Below are 13,061 nucleotides of genomic sequence, written 5' to 3'. Positions count from 1 at the left end.
CGCACGGGACAAGACATCTCAGTAAAACCAGCAGACGTCGGAGGGGTAACTGGTAAAAGTCATGCTTATAAAGGTAAAAGTCGCCGTAATCTTTACTGACATTGTCCGTAATGATTACCGAGATGGCACATTCGGACGGGACTAAAATCACCGAGAAGCTCTGGTAATAATTACTTTACTTTACCCCCATGTCCCCACGTTAAACTAATCCCGTCCGAATAGGACTAATGTCAGTAAAGATTACGGCGACTTTTACCTTCTGTAAAAAGGTCTGGAAAAATTACCTCAGGTAATACTAATCCCGTCCGAATAGACCCGCTGTAAATATGTACGGTAAAATTCCGTCATTTCCTGTTTAAAAGTAGTTTTTGGCTCGTTTTACAAGCATGGAGGCGCTTGAAAAAGGAAGCGACGTCATACGCACATGATGACAAGGAGGTTACTGTGGTGCGTAAAGCGAGTTACCCCTCCCACTTCTGCTAGTTTTACTGAGATGTCTTGTCCCGTGCGAATTGGCCAATTAATATTACAGATGTCCTGAGGTAAAATTGCATTACTCCATGTCCCCACGTAAACTAGTCCGAATAGGGCTTTATTTCATGTTTTACTGATCAGATTTGGCTTAAAGTTCAAACATATTCACCAACTGAAAGTGGAAATTTTTGCTTTCCAGATGAATCTACTTCCACACCTCAAACGAAGCTCTGTCATTTGTCGCAGCATAAAGCTCTTTTGAAGCAGACGAATCCTTTATCACAGAGCGCATCACCAAGTTAACCTTTTTGTTATCGCTTTTCCGCAGTGTTTGATGCATTTCCAGGTATGTGTCAAAGCCATATGTTCATTCCGAACAAGAGAGAAACACTTGGAGATCGTAGGATAAAATGAAAATTCACATCTGCTCCAACCTGCCAACAAACAGACAAAGTCTTGTGATACGACATTTACTTTTTTTTCTTTACAGCCAGGAAACTGCATTACCTTCTATTCTTCTTAAAGGCAGGGTCTCTGATTTTTGAAAGCCAATGTTGACATTTGAAATCACCAAAACAAACACGCCCCTAAGCCAAACGGGTCCCACCCCTGTATTGATAGCTCCGCCCACACATACATACGTAACCCAGGCGACTGATGGAAAGAAATGTGTCTTTATCATAGCTGAAGGGAAGAACAATACGATTGTAGATAAACAAACAAGCAAAAATGACACACAAGCATCATCATGTAAAGGACAAAGGCATATATTAGTTCTGTGTAACAAAGCAAAACCAACGTTACTCACCTATCGAGAAGGAAAAAAGCGCCTTGGCGTCTTAAGTAAAGTTGAGTTTCCCGAGTCAATACCTCCTGAGCTAAACTCTGTTACTACACAAAACGCGGTTGTAGCTGCGTCTCTACATTACTACGATAGAAAAGAGGTGTTATTTGTGTAGTAACAGCGTTTAGCTCAGGAGTTATTGACTCGGGAAACTCCAACCTGTGAATATGTGGCCAACTTCCTGCTCCTTCAGTTAATTTTTGTTTTGATTTCTGTTTATTATTCGGCCCGACTCAGTTTTCAGAAGCATTTCTCAAAAATCGGAGACCCTGCCTTTAATTTCCGTTGCTTTCTGATTCCGGATCCAGACCTGATTAGACACAATTTCATCTCCATTATTGCTTCTAGGATTTAAAAAAAACAAATGCTCAGGTGTTTTTCCTCCTCCTTGTTTGCTCCTCTATCATGAGTTTGCTGGCATGAAGCTGATAAATATTTGATTTGGCTATGTCACTGGCACACTGAAGCTTTTTTGTCAACACAATGTCAGGCAGGCCTGGAGGCCTGCAGATGAATTCGAGCGAATAGACTGAGATGGTCCCTCACTTTGACAAGCTGTGCATTACTTTAATGATTGTACCCATTTATTTTCTTTCTCTGCCACAGCTCATGATTCTGTTGTCTCTTTCCTCTGACTTCAGTTGCTTATTTGTTGGAATAAGTTGCAGTAAGAGTGCTGGGAACACACTGAGCATCCAATCTGGATTCTTTGGCGAGTCTTCGCTGTCTCTTTGGGACACTTGTACCTTTATTCCTCCGAACGAATGCTCTCGGATAGAGAAAGTTGTCCATCGTGTTAGCTTACGCTTCTCAGTCAGGGATGGCGAATATTTGGATTGTATCACTCAGCAAGTGACAGATTTAGGAGCACGTACATAAAAGCACACTCAGCCTTGGAGATATCCTGACCTTAATCTTCTCTCTCTCTCTCTCTCTCTCTCTCTCTCTCTCTCTCTCTCTCTCTCTCTCTCTCTCTCTCAATAAGACCCCACCCAAATACAAATATATAACAATTCACACGTTTTACATCGCACCAAACAAATACCCTTATATACTCGTGATAAAATCATCAACATGATCCCTCGGGTGGCTTATTGGTTTCATAAAAGGCTGGTTACTAAGCAACGCAATGGACAAAGATCAGAAGATTCTACAGAACAAAAGCTTGAGTGTAACACGTTTTTAATTGAACACGACGGATTAATGCCGAATCAAATTATTGTGACCTGGTCACAGTGTGTGAACAGCTTCGCTCAATCAAGCAGGGTTTGGAAACATGAAAGGCGTAACGTGAATTAGCTTTAACACTGAATCACATCATTTTTCCTTTACTTTTATTCTAACTTGACGTTTGAGCCACCCGCCATGCCTCTCAATGCAACACACAGTCAAATGCACACACACACACACACACACACACACACACACACACACACAGATCTTCACTTAGTCACAAACGCCCATCGATCCATCGGTGAACAATCCCCCTGCTGCTGCACACTGATGACATGCGTGCTTTACACTAGCTAGACCCAATCATCAACATGCTCACCAATAACAGAAAAGCTAATGACTTTGACATTGTTAGCAGTGTTTCAACCCCTTGCTGTTTTCTTGCTGAACGTGAGCTTTCACTTTGTTTTCTTATATTATAGCTCTTGCAAAAGGGACTATTTTTTTTATTTCTCTGTCAAATTTAGATGCTTACTAAGTAGCTTGAACAAGTCATCATTATTCTACACATATTCTAGCCTAAATGCATTTAGTGTGGGTGTTAATATGATATGATATAATATAATAATCAGGGGGCACGTGGCTTAGTGGTTAGCACGTTTGCCTCACACCTCCAGGGTCGGGGTTCGATTCCCGCCTCTGCCTTGTGTGTGTGGAGTTTGCATGTTCTCCACGTGCCTCGGGGGTTTCCTCCCCCGGTCCAAAGACATGCATGGTAGGTTGATTGGCATGTCTGGAAAATTGTCTGTAGTGTGTGAGTGAATGAGAGTGTGTGTGTGTGCCCTGAGATGGGTTGGCACTCCGTCCAGGGTGTATCCTGTCTCGATGCACAATATCCGAACTTCTCAGTCACAGGGAGCCTGCTGGTTGTCAGAAGTTTACAAGAAAGATATTTTTTCTTTGCCACTAAATGTTAAAATTTTACTGATAATGTGATAAACACAGACTTGAATACGCACACAAGCCATCATGCTTTATTAGACCCTGTAAAATGTATGATTCATGCTGTACTGCTGTTTGAGTCTGTGCTTGCAATTAAAACCACAAGTATACATTCATTTTCTATCCATCCATTTTCTTTCTTATCTGAACTTCTCGGGTCACGGGGAGCCTGTGCCTATCTCAGGCGTCATCGGGCATCGAGGCAGGATACACCCTGGACGGAGTGCAACCCATCTCAGGGCACACACACTGGAGGGGTGAAGCCACCGTGCCCCCGATTTATTCTTTAGTATTTATTTATTTATTTATTTATTTATTTATTTATTTATTTATTCTGTCCGGGTTACACATAGAAAATGAAATGAAACAAAACAAAATAAAATAAAATAAAATAAAATAAGGGTGCAGTTCGACACAATTTATTAAGTTCCCGGGGTAAAAAACAGCAGTTTCATCACATTGGAGTTCCACTTATATAAATGCTCCCTGATCAGTGAAAGAATACTTTGCAGAAAGTTTGTGAAAGTGGCCTTACAAACCTTTTTAACGACAGACTGAACCGTCAGTCATTCTTCACGGTTATTACAGCCGTCCAGGTGCCGTTCAGTCTGCCAGCCATCCAGTCGTTCCTTCAATCTCATGCTGCTTTAACACACTTACAATACAGCGGGTACACACTATTTGCTGCATCAGGGCACAGAAGAAGCTTAACGTCTCTGACGTCTTAACGTCTTTCACTTCTGTTCCTGTGTAGATTTAAGCATGTGTATTATAATAGACAGGATTTAGTATGCTAAAGGTGATGGAAGTTGTTGATATATAGAACTATTCGACTAACTTTACTTATAGAAATAAGCTTTGTTTCACAGGCTGTGACTAAAGCTTCAGTCCGTTTTAACGAACAGACCTTATGTGTTGACCTAATGTACAGCTTTAATTAAATGTTAACTATCGGAGGGCAACTCGGTATTAAGTGGCTTGTCTAATCTACACAAAAATAGATATGTATCGAGACAGTACAAGACTAGCAAATTAGCAATTATTGGATCCCACATGCTGTTTTAATTCACTTTAATTACCATTTACTGAGAAAGAACGACCTCTTTATGTTCTTAATCAGTGCTTCGGAATAACCGGGATTTACAGTATACCTCAAGGTAATGATGATGATGATGATGATGATGATGATGATGATGATGATGATGATGATGATAATAATAATAATAATAATAATAATAATAATAATAATAATAGGGGGGCACGGTGGCTTAGTGGTTAGCACATTCGCCTTACACCTCCAGGGTCGGGGTTCGATTCCCGCCTCCACCTTGTGTGTGTGGAGTTAGCATGTTCTCCCCGTGCCTCTGGGGTTTCCTCCGGGTACTCCGGTCTCCTCCCCCGGTCCAAAGACATGCATGGTAGGTTGATTGGAATCTCTGGAAAATTGTCTGTAGAGTGTGTGTGTGTGTGAGTGAATGAGAGTGTGTGTGTGCCCTGTGATCTGTTGGCACTCCGTCCAGGGTGTATCCTGCCTCGATGCCCGATGACGCATGAGATAGGCACAGGCTCCCCGTGACCCGAGAAGTTTGGATAAGCGGTAGAAAACGAATGAGATGATAATAATAATAATAATAATAGTAATAATAATAATCTGTTTTCTGACATTCAAATGGCTCTCACGGGAAAATTGTGGATTAGTAGTTTAACTTTTAGTTGCTAGAATTAGAACTGTACAACATATTACAGCAAATATAAGGACACTGGACTGGAATGAACTGTTGTACAATGCAGCACCTTCTATAATAGGGGAATATCGGATTCAGCATCGTACTTTCCTTCTTTTTTTATTTTTATAACCTGTTTTTAGCATATTTATGGAAATATTCATCTTAAATATCTTTATCTTTATCCACTTTTACTTTTCTTATTATGTGCACATGAGGAAAGGGGCAAAGAAGAGAAATATGGGACTATTTTGTGAATATTAGGCTATTTTTTGAGAATGTGAGGATCAGTGTGAAAAAATAGACTACTCTCTCTCTCTCTCTCTCTCTCTCTCTCTCTCTCTCTCTCTCTCTCTGCATGTGTCTCTCTCTGCCTCTCTCTGTCTCTCTATCTTTCTGACTCTCTGCCTCTCTGTCTCTCTCTCTGCCTCTCTCTGTCTCTCTGTCTTTCTGCCTCTCTCTCTCTCTCTCTCTCTCTCTCTCTCTCTCTCTCTCTCTCTCTCTCTCCTCTCATGCTCCTCTTTCGGCTCCCTCCATCTCTCTCTCTCTCTAGTCCCTCTTCTCTCTCTTCTCTCTCTTCTCTCTCTCCTCTTTCTCTCTCTCTCTCTCTCTCTCTCCCACCCCCACACACACACACACACACACACACACACACACACACACACACACACACACACACACACACACACACACACACACAAACAAACTGCATATTCAATTAAAACCATTCTCTAAGAAGTAATTATTTTGTGGGTGCATTCATCATAATTCTATTCATATATATATTTATTTTAACATTAGCTTTACATAATTGGATAATGTGTGGATAGCAGCAAATTATCTGTGGTTCCAACTGTGCTGAATTTTATATTCTGTGCCATTATTAATAAAGCAGCATGTCTGTGTTGAGTGTAATGTTCATGCAGCCTCTTCGGCTTTGACTTGTCATAATTCCATTCATAATTAGTGATTCAATTCGTTCAGTGCGAGATAAGCCAATCAAATCTATAACTAACACACACACACACACACGAAAGGATAAAAGCTATTTTTCTACTTTAAATATTAATCTAGCGCTAAAAGACATCCTGTACGACTGTGTATAGAGTTTGTCAGGTAGCTAATCCCATCCATAGCATTGCTACAAGACAGACAGTATTCATCTATCTACTTCTACAACTTGGTGGAATGGACAATACCATCGTAAACTAGTACTGTATGTACAGTATGACCCCTTAAAGTGTTCCTCGACATGTTCCAACACTATTCTGCTCTGATCTTGACAATGTTCATATACTGACATTAGGACTCCTATTAATCTCAAGGACCCATGCATTATAAGCCCAGTCATATCAAGTTATGGCTCATTTCTAAGACATTATAGACATCAGTAATGATTTCTAAGAAAACATTACACTATATTTTTTTTGTTTGTTTGTTTGTTTGTTTGTTTGTTTGTTTTTTATTAAAAAGTTTAGGTAGCATTTTTTATAGCTTAATTTCTGGACCAGAATTAATACTTTTTTTTTTTCTTCAAGACTTTACAAGACTAGTTTTTTTTTTAACATTATGATTTATTAATACTATTCCTATACAACATTTTACCAAGCCTCACATTAATTAAATAGTGAATTAAAGGTTATATTAGTGAGAAAAAGAGAAAATAAGAAACTATTTAGATTTTATAAAAACATTCTAAACATTGCGACAAACTGTTATGCTTCTTTTTAAATAAATACGACTGTTTCCAATTCCTTTTATTCCGTGTAGCCGCTTTATCTCTGGGATTGTACTACATAACATATTCATAGCAGAAGTGTGAAGCTGTTTGGGGGGGGATAAAGGCAAGGCTGTGCTGTGCCCTGGGGGCAGTTGTACTGTAGCTCTGTGGGTAAAGTTCTGTTCTGCAAGATTGTAAGATGAGATAAGATGAGATAAAGCTTTGTCCTGAAGGGAAGTTTACATCTTTCAGCCAAGTAGTGTTTAAAATGTATAGTATAACATTACATCAAGCAGTATAATGATATTAAAGTTCATAAGAATTATTATTACTGAATATTAGATACTGATCTAAAATAAAGCATAGAACAATTAGAATATATAATAAAAGGTGCTGAATGTTAAAGAAATAAACATTACATAAAGGCCTAAAAACGGACAATGTTGCTCTTTACACGGTTTCACCAACTGGTTTAGAAATGAATTAGATATAGTTTACCCTGATAGATAGATAGGCAGATGTAGATAGATAGATAGATAGATAGATAGATAGATAGATAGATAGATAGATAGATAGATAGATAGATAGATAGATAGATAGATAGATAGATAGATAGATAGATAGATAGATAGATTACTGCATAGATAGATAGATAGATAGATAGATAGATAGATAGATAGATAGATAGATAGATAGATAGATAGATAGATAGATAGATAGATAGATAGATAGATTACTGCATAGATAGATAGATAGATAGATAGATAGATAGATAGATAGATAGATAGATAGATAGATAGATAGATAGATAGATAGATAGGCAGATGTAGATAGATAGATAGATAGATAGATAGATAGATAGATAGATAGATAGATAGATAGATAGATAGATAGATAGATAGATAGATAGATAGATAGATAGATAGATAGGCAGATGTAGATAGATAGATAGATAGATAGATAGATAGATAGATAGATAGATAGATAGATAGATAGATAGATAGATAGATAGATAGATAGGCAGATGTAGATAGATAGATAGATAGATAGATAGATAGATAGATAGATAGATAGATAGATAGATAGATAGATAGATAGATAGATAGATAGATAGATAGATAGATAGGCAGATGTAGACTGACAGACAGACAGATAGGCAGATGTAGATAGATAGATAGATAGATAGATAGATAGATAGATAGATAGATAGATAGATAGATAGATAGATAGATAGATAGATAGATTACTGCATAGATAGATAGATAGATAGATAGATAGATAGATAGATAGATAGATAGATAGATAGATAGATAGATAGATAGATAGGCAGATGTAGATAGACAGACAGACAGACAGACAGACAGAGATAGATAGATAGATAGATAGATAGATAGATAGATAGATAGATAGATAGATAGATAGATAGATAGATAGATAGATAGATAGATAGATAGATAGATAGATAGATTACTGCATAGATAGATAGATAGACAGTAAAGACTGTACTTCAGAATGCTCAGTTGAATGCGTGACTTGAGTGTGTGACTCTGAATATACATTTGTCTGAAGTTGTATTCAGTTTAAAGTATAATACTGTTTAAATCCCACTGGGTTAAATCAGTACATATTTACAGATCACCCATTTGAGTCGACTGCGTTTCAAATCAGTTCTGCACACCGAAAAGAATCTTTGCATGTATTCATACGTCTTATTAATAAGGAGCACAAACAGGTACCGTACTGTTCTTTAAGCCGGCAAATTATATTTATTAATAACCGAAGGCTACAGCGAGGATGAGTTAAGGTCCAGGTCTGAAACATTCCCCAGAGAGGAGGAGTTTTACAAGCAGGGCACGTTATTATAAAAAGATATGTTTCAGCCTGATGAGCTGAATATAAGAAAACAGATTACAAATTGGATATCAGGAGCCTTCGGGGACAAAGAATTTAAATACGTCGTGTTTTTCAGAATTGTGTTTTCTTTCCTTCACCCCCTCGTGCAGCCATCATGAATGTATTTATGACTCTCGGTCTATTGGAGGTTTTTTTTTCCCCCTCATTTTTTATTCACACTTTTATTTATTTGTCAGGATATTCTTTTGTAACTTTTGCTCTTCGCAGTGGACCAAAAAAACGTATTCGTCCAATTGCTGTAAATTATTAAACACGTTGCACAGTGAAAACTGTTGAAAAGAAAGAATGAAGACAGATGAGTTCAGAGGGTTCTGTTCATTACTACGAACCACATCAGTGTAACTCGATCTAAACGGTCTTCTTGTTTTTATTGTATTTCATCCAGTTTCTGAAAAAAATAAACATCATAATTTTCCATCACTGACAAGAAAAGAAGCCAGCGATTAAAAAAAAGTCTTACCTTCCTGAGCAAAAGCACCTTTGGGGTTCAGAGACTCACACATCGCACCCAAAGACTCACAAACACCACACTATTACATTAGTACAGTATTTCTACCTAATTCCATTCATGGTTCATGTTGCTGACATTTTACAAAGGTTAAGTTCTCGGCTTGACAGTCACGACCTTGAGGCCTACCGCCCAATAAGGACCCTAAGCGATTGCTTGGTTACGTTGAACTCTGCCTCCATCTGTGCTAAAAGTCAACATTCTCTCAGAAATTAAACTTTCTTTTCTTTTTATGTTAGGTTATACAGTAGTTGTGTTAGGTTCACAGTAGAGGCTGACTCTAACGTCCCACTCCCAAAAAAAAATCCCGTCCCATCCCAATCATGCAAAAAAAAAAAACTGGGGAAAATCCCGTCCCGTCCCAATCCCAGGGGAGTGAATCCCATTCCCTCCCACTCCGTGACCCGCGGGAATCCCGCAAAAATGTCAGCCTCTGGAAGTGAGTCCGACAGTGCCATTTTTCCCCCCAGAGTAGTCGTTGCAGTGTGCGGTGTGAGTTTCGGGTCCGGCGGCTTCTAGAGAGACCACGGATAAGACGCCTTCTCTATTATTGGTGGTTGGCATACCAACTTGGTGCATTACTGCCACCTACTGTCACGGGTGTGTGGAGCACGCCATTCATTTAACCAGAAATACCAAAGCAAACAGATTATATTTTTATTTATATCAAAGGTATATTTGTATATTCCCGGTCCCACCCACTCCCGCTGACATTTTTTCCTGTCCCGTTCCAGTCACGTGATTAATAGTGATTTTGTTTCCCATCCCACGGGATTCCTGCGGGATTCCTGTGACCCTCGGGACCCACTTCCTAGGTTCCTATTAGCATGGCCCCTGCGCATGGATGACACGCAAAATCGTGAAGCGTTACCATATTTTTTTGGGCAAGTCATGGCCTAATGGTTAGAGAGTCTGACTCGTAATCCTAAGGTTGTGAGTTCGAGTCTCGGGCCGGCCACGACTGAGGTGCTCTTGAGCAAGGCACCGAACCCCCCAAATACTTCCCGGGCGCTGCAGCATAAAAAAAAAAAAAAAAAAAGTCTGCCCACTGCTCCGGGTGTGTGTTCACTGCTGTGTATGTGCACTTTGGATGGGTCAAATGCAGAGAACGAATTCTGAGTATGGGTCACCGTACTTAGCCGTATGTCACGTCACTTTCAGGTACATCAGTCATGCGTTAAAATATAAGACACTGAAAACTTTATCCGTTCGCTTTGCACACAAGATAGACATGAAGTAAATGGATTTTAAAGTCACAAACTCATGAGGAATCTGTAGAATACAAAGCCAACGACGGTCTATTATGGCAAACCGTCATCTTGATGGAAGAGCCTTATTACATCAGGGTGCAGAGATGCCTTGTAGCATTTACAATTTTGTGACCCCTTGCAAAAGGTAAAACAGAAGACACTGAAAAAAAAAAATTCTTTTCTGCTTTTGGAGATAAGGAACGCCTGGAAAACACTCCATCATATTCATATAGCCATCGCAGCTAAGTGCAAATGGTCCAGATCTATCAAAATAATGACACCTTTTTGTGGGTTTTAGACATTAGATGGTCAGTCGTTGTCTTAAAACAGTGTGAAAATGCAGCAAACTTGCTGAACACACGATCTGAACCTATTTCTCTCAGCAAAAAACGTGTTCCCTGGGCTTGGCTCATGCACACAGAATTATATTACGGCTATAAATCAAAGCACAACAAAGCCAAATAAACAGGGAACATGTTAAGATTCAGACCAACGCAGCAGCGAATGTCGCCAAAACGTAAACGCAGAGAGAGCAAATCGGAGCACAAGACTATTATGTGGAAGAATAAAACCTATGTACTGTATGTACAAATTGTGTTCAGAAATCTAGCAGGATGTCGTATCCTTTTGGGTTCCGATCAAATTTTATTTTCTTTTAAATCTCAAAAAGATTATAAAAACGTTCATGTACCTCAAAACAACGAGTTATTTTGAGCACGGATATTCATCCACGTCTGACCTTCAGCGAGAAAGACGGCTTTCTGAGCCGATAGCTGTGTACGTCTGATGAACAGCATTAATGAGGTCTTTGACTGAAAATAAATGCTTAGCAAGAATTCGGCTTCATACCTTCATTATCTCTTTACATCAGCAAAGGAAAACAGAGAGGCAGCAGTAACAGAAACTAATCTACTATCAGGGAAGTGGAGGACAATAAAGGGATAGGAGACGTCCACATGATTGACATGGTAAGGAGGCTGGCTTCTGACGAGGAGGTGTGGCTTGAAGTCACAGTGTGCTTTGGTTTGGTTTTAGGAATGTTTTGCCAAGTGTGAAGTATGGAACTGTAATGATGCAGTGGGTGAAGAGCATGACCACGATTTATGTTGAGATCCAAGTGTGTCAGAACTAATTTCACATCAACATTGATCACGTCTTTGCGGTCACTGTGTGTGTGTGTGTGTGTGTGTGTGTGTGTGTGTGTGTGTGTGTGTGTGTGTGTGTGTGAGAGAGAGAGAGAGAGAGAGAGAGAGAGAGAGAGAGAGAGAGAGAGATGGGGGGGGCAGAGAGACAGAGAGAGAGAGAGATGAAGAGGGAGAGAGAGGGATAGATAGATAGATAGATAGATAGATAGATAGATAGATAGATAGATAGATAGATAGATAGATAGATAGATAGATAGATAGATAGAGGAAGAGAGAGAGGGGGGAGAGAGAGACACAGATACTGGAGAGAGGGAGAGAGAGAGAAAGAGAGAGAGAGAGAAAAGAGAGAGACAGAGGAAGATGGAGAGAGTGAGAGATGAAGAGGGATAGATAGATAGATAGATAGATAGATAGATAGATAGATAGATAGATAGATAGATAGATAGATAGATAGAGAGGGGGGAGAGAGACACAGATACTGGAGAGAGGGAGAGAGAGAGAGAGAGAGAGGCACAGAAACATAGGCACAGAAACCTGACAGAAGAAACGGATGGAAAGTGCGATCACAATCAGCCGACGTCCCTCAAAGATAAGAAGGATGGAGTAAACAGTCTGCACCGGCCCTCTCTCTTTCCCTACCTTTGTTTTATTCCCAATCGTCCTTCTGCTTCTCATACCATCTTTATCATCCAGCCATTGTCTCTTATGCACTTTATGTTAGTTTATTATTATTAACAGTCGTAATTAACTACGACTTCCTTGTATTATTTCTTTTGCAATAACATCGTTTATAATAAGGATTAACGGCATGTCGAATTTAAAGTAAGCACTAATAGCTAACTAATGCGCTGTGGTTTAATCACCGGAAAGGTTCTACGAGACTCCAGGATAATAACTGGACATGTTTGTTGCTGGACATTTTACTCCTTATCTGATTTTTATCTGCTGGTGTTTTCCTTTCCTTACAGATAAACTGAGAGTCGTTAAGATAAGAGGTCATGTCAGGAGGTTGTAGTGACCAGAGCGCATGAATCGCCTGTCTATGTCAGTACACCTCGTCTCCTCAGAGGAGACCTAAAAGTGATCGATGTGTTTACTTTTAATTTCATTCAGTGAAATAAACATCGCGGAAGAGGATACGATCGGCATGACGGACGTGACGTCGCACTGAGTGCTGCTGAATCCATCCTCCTGCTCAAAAAAGGAAGTTTAGTTTATTTATTTATTTATTTATTTATTTATTTGCATTTTCTTACTTCGTGCCATGGCTGTTACTCTATGAGATCGTCCTGCATGACATCCTGAGT

At 39.4% G+C, this 13,061-nt stretch overlaps 1 protein-coding gene and 1 pseudogene across 1 annotated transcript in view; both read left to right on the top strand.

Moving 5' to 3' along the window:
• Positions 1-13,061, top strand: part of asic2 (acid-sensing (proton-gated) ion channel 2) — a 597,673-nt gene that overhangs the window by 286,581 nt on the left and 298,031 nt on the right. The window lies entirely within an intron of this gene.
• On the top strand, positions 10,180-10,238 carry LOC113652256 (annotated as a pseudogene).

The sequence above is a fragment of the Tachysurus fulvidraco genome, chromosome 15 (genome assembly GCF_022655615.1).
Source record: "Tachysurus fulvidraco isolate hzauxx_2018 chromosome 15, HZAU_PFXX_2.0, whole genome shotgun sequence".
NCBI lineage: Eukaryota > Metazoa > Chordata > Actinopteri > Siluriformes > Bagridae > Tachysurus > Tachysurus fulvidraco.
This window is presented reverse-complemented; position numbering and strand designations above follow the sequence as displayed.